Source organism: Phyllopteryx taeniolatus, unplaced genomic scaffold (assembly GCF_024500385.1).
Source record: "Phyllopteryx taeniolatus isolate TA_2022b unplaced genomic scaffold, UOR_Ptae_1.2 contig_67, whole genome shotgun sequence".
Classification (NCBI taxonomy): Eukaryota; Metazoa; Chordata; class Actinopteri; order Syngnathiformes; family Syngnathidae; genus Phyllopteryx; species Phyllopteryx taeniolatus.
In genome coordinates this window covers 39,297-46,617 of record NW_026903635.1, presented here as the reverse complement: position 1 = coordinate 46,617, position 7,321 = coordinate 39,297, and the positions used below count along the sequence as shown (strand labels likewise).

General features: G+C 39.2%; 2 non-coding genes across 2 annotated transcripts; both read right to left on the bottom strand.

Moving 5' to 3' along the window:
• Positions 1-4,069: 4,069 nt before the first annotated feature.
• Positions 4,070-4,188, bottom strand: LOC133473928 (5S ribosomal RNA). Its single transcript, XR_009787284.1, has one exon. It is a non-coding gene; the product is annotated as a 5S ribosomal RNA (ribosomal RNA).
• A 1,904-nt stretch (positions 4,189-6,092) lies between these two features.
• LOC133473919 (5S ribosomal RNA) lies at positions 6,093-6,211 on the bottom strand. The gene has a single exon (XR_009787277.1). It is a non-coding gene; the product is annotated as a 5S ribosomal RNA (ribosomal RNA).
• Between the last annotated feature and the right edge of the window lie 1,110 nt (positions 6,212-7,321).

Sequence of the window (7,321 nt, the reverse complement as noted above, 5' to 3'; positions counted from 1 at the left end):
TACAAAATGAGTCCCATTGTCGCTGTAAATGGTTTCAGGTATGCCATATCATGGAATAATGTCTTTACATAGTGCTTTTGCCACCGTCAGAGCATCAGGTGATTTTGTTGGGAATAATTCGATCCATTTAGAAAATGCATCTATGATAACCAAGCAGTACTTCTTTCCTTCACCTTGACTTAATTCTATGTAATCCATGTGAATGCGTTGAAAAGGGTATGTAGGCACTGGGAATGTACCTCGAGTAGGTCGCAATTGCCCTTGCGGGTTATGTCGTGCACAGATCATGCATGCTCTACAATAATTCTTTGAATATAAATTGAAACCATAGGTTGTAAAGTGTCGATTTATCTGTGCCACCATCCCTCCAGTTGAGACATGTGATATACCATGGCTCAATATCGCAGCCCATTTAAATAGGTTTTTTGGAAGTATTTGTTTCCCTTCTGTGCTAATGTAAATCTCATTTTGTAGTTTTGCACCTTGTTTTTCCCAATTATTGCGTTCTTGTTGTGGACTTTGTTGTTGCATATCTTTTAATGTTTGGTCATCTAATGTTTGTTGTTCAATCTGTTCTTTTAAACCTAAAAATGGTTTAAAGGCTGCTTCTCTCGCGGTTCTGTCAGCGAATGCGTTTCCTTTAGAAACCTTGTCTGTGCCTGATGTATGCGCAACACATTTACAAATTGCCACCTTTCGCGGATGTTGCACTGCCTGTAATAATTGTTTAAGTAATTCAGCATGTGTTACTGGCTTCCCTGTTGACGTAATCATTCCTCTGTTATCCCAATATTGCGCAAACACATGAACTGTGGAATAAGCATATTGGCTATCAGTATAGATTGTAACATCTTTATTTATCATTAGTTTGCATGCTTCGGTTAATGCTACTAATTCAGCAGCTTGGGCAGAGTAATGTGATGGTAGTGACTCAGCTTTTAGTATAATGGTATCAGTTACCACCGCGTATCCTGTTTTTGTCTTACCTAGTTCATCTTTTTTCGAAGAACCATCTACATATAGAACCTGTCCATTACTTAATGGTTGATCTTTCAAATCACATCTACATTTAGCAGTTTGTTCAGCCAATTCCTGACAATCATGCTGTGTGCCTTCATCAGGTAAGGGTATTAGTGTGGCTGGATTTAAGGTTGTGCATCGCTCAACAGTCAAATGTGGTTGTGACAGCAAAATGGCCATGCAAGATAAGACTCTATATTCTTCAAAAAGTTCGTCATCCTTTTGTTTCACCCTATTAATTTCCGTGTAATTTGCTCTTTTGCGGAACCTGGCTGTGGTTCTCTCTATCAAACCCCTAACTCTATATTGTAATTCTTTGTCATCATGTGGCATTATAACACCATGGTGCTTTGGGTCCCAATCCCCTCGGCAAAGATGCCAATCAGGCCCCTTTGCCGTCATCCAAACTTGTTGAGTCTCTGTCCCATTTAAATGATAAGATTGTCTAAGATTTTCTATTTCCTCAACAAACTGGACAATGTCTACTTTGTAAGGTGTGATGCCGGCTACGGCCTTTTTCACATCCTCATTAGTCCAGGTCCTATAGACCAAAAGAGTTTCTCTGCGATCTTCTTGTACATTTGGATTTGCTACTTCAATCATCGGAAATAAATCCATATCTCCCTCGTCTGAGGTTATATTTGTTATTTTGGGAGTGGGAGAAAATGTTTCTCCCATAGTTCTAGACCAATTCATTTGTCCCCCTCCCGATCGTAAAATTCGTTGTGTTTGTGCCTCTTGAGTTGGAGGATTTTCATGAGGTGGCAAAACCGGGTACAATGGTGCTGAAGCTTTTGTTTCCTTACTTTTTTTACAACTTTCTTCAATTATCTTTTTCTCGCTAGTTCTTATTATTGGTCCTGTCTCGTCATCTTCCTGTCTTTGAAACAACATATTTTGATGTCTACCTTCCTGCTCTTTTTGTTCATTTGTTAAGTGTTTCTTATTCTCCCTTCCTTTTTCTCTTTTTGACGCCATGTTTAACCAGAAGAGTAAGTCGTCAAATCCATCTTTTTGTATTTGTGATATATCATTTTTGTGTCGACACTTTATTTCGTTTTGAAGTTTCACTATTTTTTGTGAATTTAGCTGGCCAGCGAAACCGTATTTGGTTATCCACGTGTTTAAATGTTCTATTTTGGAAGGGTTTTGGAGTTGAACATATTTCCAATCTTTACATGTTAGGCCTATTTTTGGATCCGGTTTATTGTTGTTATTTCCCATTTTTGTGAATTTGGAAGTCAGTTCATTTGCACCTAGAGTGACCTAAATACTGACTTTATTCAAAAATGACAGGGTGACAATTAATGTCTGAGTTTTGGCAATTCTCAAGCTTCTACCCTAATTGGGGCGGAGAATTCTTGCCTTTGCTTCCAAACTCAGTTGTCACTTACAATCCCGTCTTATACATTCATACTTTTACACATACACACGATATTAATAACGTTTTTATAAACACACGAAAACACGGAAACACAGAAACACAGAAATACGGAATTTAAGTACGTACAGGACTCCGCCGTCCCCACGGATTTTATCGGATTCCGTCCTCCATCTTTACCACTTGCCAGTGACTAGTATTACACAAGGTTTATTCTGCCGCAGACTTCTTTGTCGCGCAATTCATTCACTCTTTTATTCCTTTTTCCTAAAAATTTTTTTTAAATTTATCTCACCAAAGTCGTCTTCAATCCTGTGGATTGTCGTCAACCTCCAGATCCCAGTTGAGAAGTCTGAAGACCAGTCCCGGAAAGGGTCTCAAATGCCGTGGCCACGGTCTCTTAACTGGATGTCGGCTCCACAACTGGAATCTTCGGGTGTGTTGACATCCGGCTCGAAGGACCAATTTATGTTGGATTAATCTTACCCAACATTATAATAGACACAAAAGGAATGAAGACGCTTGTTACTTTTTCTCATGAGGAGGGCGTATGGGAGATTGTTCAGATCACAGTCTCTCAACACGCTCTAAACAATCCCCCCCCCCTCGCTCCTGCATTTATTTGAAATAGGAGGGATTTACAATCATAATGTTCTAAGCAATAAGACACAACACAGAATATTTGATAGTAATAAGACACAACACAAAATATTTGATAATAAGAGGGTTTTTTCCCAGACATAGTATTCTAAGCAATAAGACACAACACATAATATTTGATAATATTCTAAGTAATAAGACACAACACATAATATTTGATAATAAGAGGGTTTTTTTCCCAGACATAGTATTCTAAGCAATAAGACACAACACATAATATTGGATCAACACCTGTCACGACCCGACCACATCCGATCACGTCCTTGGTCCAAGCGCCCTTCCATGGATGATGCTGAGTCTTCTTTTTGAAGGCGAAACATCTAAAATTGTCCATCATACTAATGCAAGCTAAGCAAATAAATGATAACTTCTATAATATATTTAACACTTTCATTGCTCAGTGATTCTCTGTACTTTGGTCTCATGTGATTATGTCTCCAAAGTATTTTCTGTCAAATGGCTATCCGTTATTGCACGAGAGGGGCTCCAAGTACCGGAGACAAATTCCTTGTATGTTACTGACATACTCGGCAAATATAGATTCTGATTTTTATTCTGCTGATTCTGAATTTATCTAATCTACTCCTTCTAATACTGCCATTCACTCGACTGTAATGTATTCCTCGGAAGTGGTTCGGGTTCATAAACCGTGGCTTTGAGGTCCACACAATAATGTGCAATAATTACGTATCATTTAAAGATCCATACCTTCGTATCCTTAGCCTCGAGCGAATTAAAAGCACTGATGTGATAAAATCGTGACGTATCACGTGATACTAATATATAATATATATATATATATATAGATATATATATGTAGATATATGTGTGTATAGATTTTTATTTTTTTTTACTGTCGGAAAAGGAGATACGGGATGTTTAAAAAAGGTACGTGAAGATTCTGTCTCCTAATAAAGAGATGGTAAGTCATAAGAGAGAGAATGACTGCATTATAATTTAGGTCAACCACCGATAAGAAAACGATTCCACGAGAATCTAAAGTGAAAAAGCTTACAGCACCTGGTATTCCCAGGCGGTCTCCCATCCAAGTACTAACCAGGCCCGCCCCTGCTTAGCTTCCGAGATCGGACGAGATCGGGCGTTCTCAGGGTAGTATGGCCGTAAGCCACATGGTTACCTGAAAAGCAACATTTTATATTTAAAAAATATCAAATTTCGCTTAAAAATATCGAGCGGATCGCGTCATTTTTTATTCTCCAATTGTTGGCTGGTCTATTTTGGAGTTTTTTGTGTGGATGATGCAAACTCATTCTCAACACTACAAATATGTGATCAGATCATAGATTTTGAAAAGTTAACACACGAGAGAATTTGAGAACTTGCACGCTGCCAAAACTCAGACAAGAGCATGCAAAATCCTCTTGGACCCTCCACATCCTGGTCACCAACTCTTCAGAAACAGAGTCATCTTTATTTGCCATGTATGTCCAAAAAACACACAAGGAATTTGGTAGTTGGAGCCACTCTCGTACGACAACAGACAGTCAATTGACAGAGAACACTTTTGAGACATAAAGACGTTGACAAAAAACAGTCACTGAGCAATTTAGGGTTGCTAGCTATCGTAATGCCGGTTCATTTTTTTTGGACAATTGTGCAAAAAGATGCAGAGTCCTCTAGCATTTAGAGCAGTTCGAAAGACTTATATTGCAATAGTCCGGTGCAATGACCATTGTGCAAAGGGCGCCGAGACTTCAAGCGAGTAGTGCGATAATCTGGGACAACGTTTATTGTGCAAATGTAGATTCTCTTCAGTGTGCAATTGGAGCAGATGCTACTAGCATGAGTGGCCAGTATTGGTCAACAACAGATATGCAAATAGTGCAGCGTGGCGAGACTACTACAATGAGTGCACGAGTCATATATAATTGTCTTCTTCCAGCTCCTTCCCCCAGGCAAGTGCTATCGAACAATGCAAACAAAAACTAGCAGACATTCCAACACTTTCGTCCCGCTTACCATTAACTTCTTAAACAGTTCACTTACAATTGCATTGTAACATGCTGCCAATTTGTCTTGAGATTGTTGTCCCATCTCTGTCGGGCCAATTATACATTATTCGTGCATTCACTGTAGTAGTCTCGCCACTCTGCACAATTTGCATATCTGTTGTTGACCAATACTGGGCACTCATGTGGTTGAGAAGTATCTGCACCATTTGCACAATGGACACTGTTCCAGATTATCGCACTACGATTCGCTTTATACTGCTTAAATTTCTCGAAGTCTCTTCACGTTTTGCAAAATTGTCACTGTACCAGATTATTGCTCAATCAGTCATTTCAAATTGCTCTAAATTGCTAGAGGACTCTGCATCAATTCCACAATTGTCAAAAAATAAAAAATAACACAAAATTTGCATTGACATGACCACATTACCGCTAACCTTTCATTGCTCAGTGATTCTCTGTACTTTGGTCTCATGTGATTATGTCTCCAAAGTATTTTCTGTCAAATGGCTATCCGTTATCGCACGAGAGGGGCTCCAAGTACCGGAGACAAATTCCTTGTATGTTTCTGACATACTCGGCAAATATAGATTCTGATTTTTATTCTGCTGATTCTGATTGAATTTATCTAATCTACTCCTTCTAATACTGCCATTCACTCGACTGTAATGTATTCCTCGGAAGTGGTTCGGGTTCATAAACCGTGGCTTTGAGGTCCACACAATAATGTGCAATAATTACGTATCATTTAAAGATCCATACCTTCGTATCCTTAGCCTCGAGCGAATTAAAAGCACTGATGTGATAAAATCGTGACGTATCACGTGATACTAATATATATATATATATATATATGTAGATATATATATGTAGATATATGTGTGTATAGATTTTTTATTTTTTTTACTGTCGGAAAAGGAGATACGGGATGTTTAAAAAAGGTACGTGAAGATTCTGTCTCCTAATAAAGAGATGGTAAGTCATAAGAGAGAGAATGACTGCATTATAATTTAGGTCAACCACCGATAAGAAAACGATTCCACGAGAATCTAAAGTGAAAAAGCTTACAGCACCTGGTATTCCCAGGCGGTCTCCCATCCAAGTACTAACCAGGCCCGCCCCTGCTTAGCTTCCGAGATCGGACGAGATCGGGCGTTCTCAGGGTAGTATGGCCGTAAGCCACATGGTTACCTGAAAAGCAACATTTTATATTTAAAAAATATCAAATTTCGCTTAAAAATATCGAGCGGATCGCGTCATTTTTTATTCTCCAATTGTTGGCTGGTCTATTTTGGAGTTTTTTGTGTGGATGATGCAAACTCATTCTCAACACTACAAATATGTGATCAGATCATAGATTTTGAAAAGTTAACACACGAGAGAATTTGAGAACTTGCACGCTGCCAAAACTCAGACAAGAGCATGCAAAATCCTCTTGGACCCTCCACATCCTGGTCACCAACTCTTCAGAAACAGAGTCATCTTTATTTGCCATGTATGTCCAAAAAACACACAAGGAATTTGGTAGTTGGAGCCACTCTCGTACGACAACAGACAGTCAATTGACAGAGAACACTTTTGAGACATAAAGACGTTGACAAAAAACAGTCACTGAGCAATTTAGGGTTGCTAGCTATCGTAATGCCGGTTCATTTTTTTTGGACAATTGTGCAAAAAGATGCAGAGTCCTCTAGCATTTAGAGCAGTTCGAAAGACTAATATTGCAATAGTCCGGTGCAATGACCATTGTGCAAAGGGCGCCGAGACTTCAAGCGAGTAGTGCGATAATCTGGGACAACGTTTATTGTGCAAATGTAGATTCTCTTCAGTGTGCAATTGGAGCAGATGCTACTAGCATGAGTGGCCAGTATTGGTCAACAACAGATATGCAAATAGTGCAGCGTGGCGAGACTACTACAATGAGTGCACGAGTCATATATAATTGTCTTCTTCCAGCTCCTTCCCCCAGGCAAGTGCTATCGAACAATGCAAACAAAAACTAGCAGACATTCCAACACTTTCGTCCCGCTTACCGTTAACTTCTTAAACAGTTCACTTACAATTGCATTGTAACATGCTGCCAATTTGTCTTGAGATTGTTGTCCCATCTCTGTCGGGCCAATTATACATTATTCGTGCATTCACTGTAGTAGTCTCGCCACTCTGCACAATTTGCATATCTGTTGTTGACCAATACTGGCCACTCATGTGGTTGAGAAGTATCTGCACCATTTGCACAATGGACACTGTTCCAGATTATCGCACTACGATTCGCTTTATACTGCTTAAA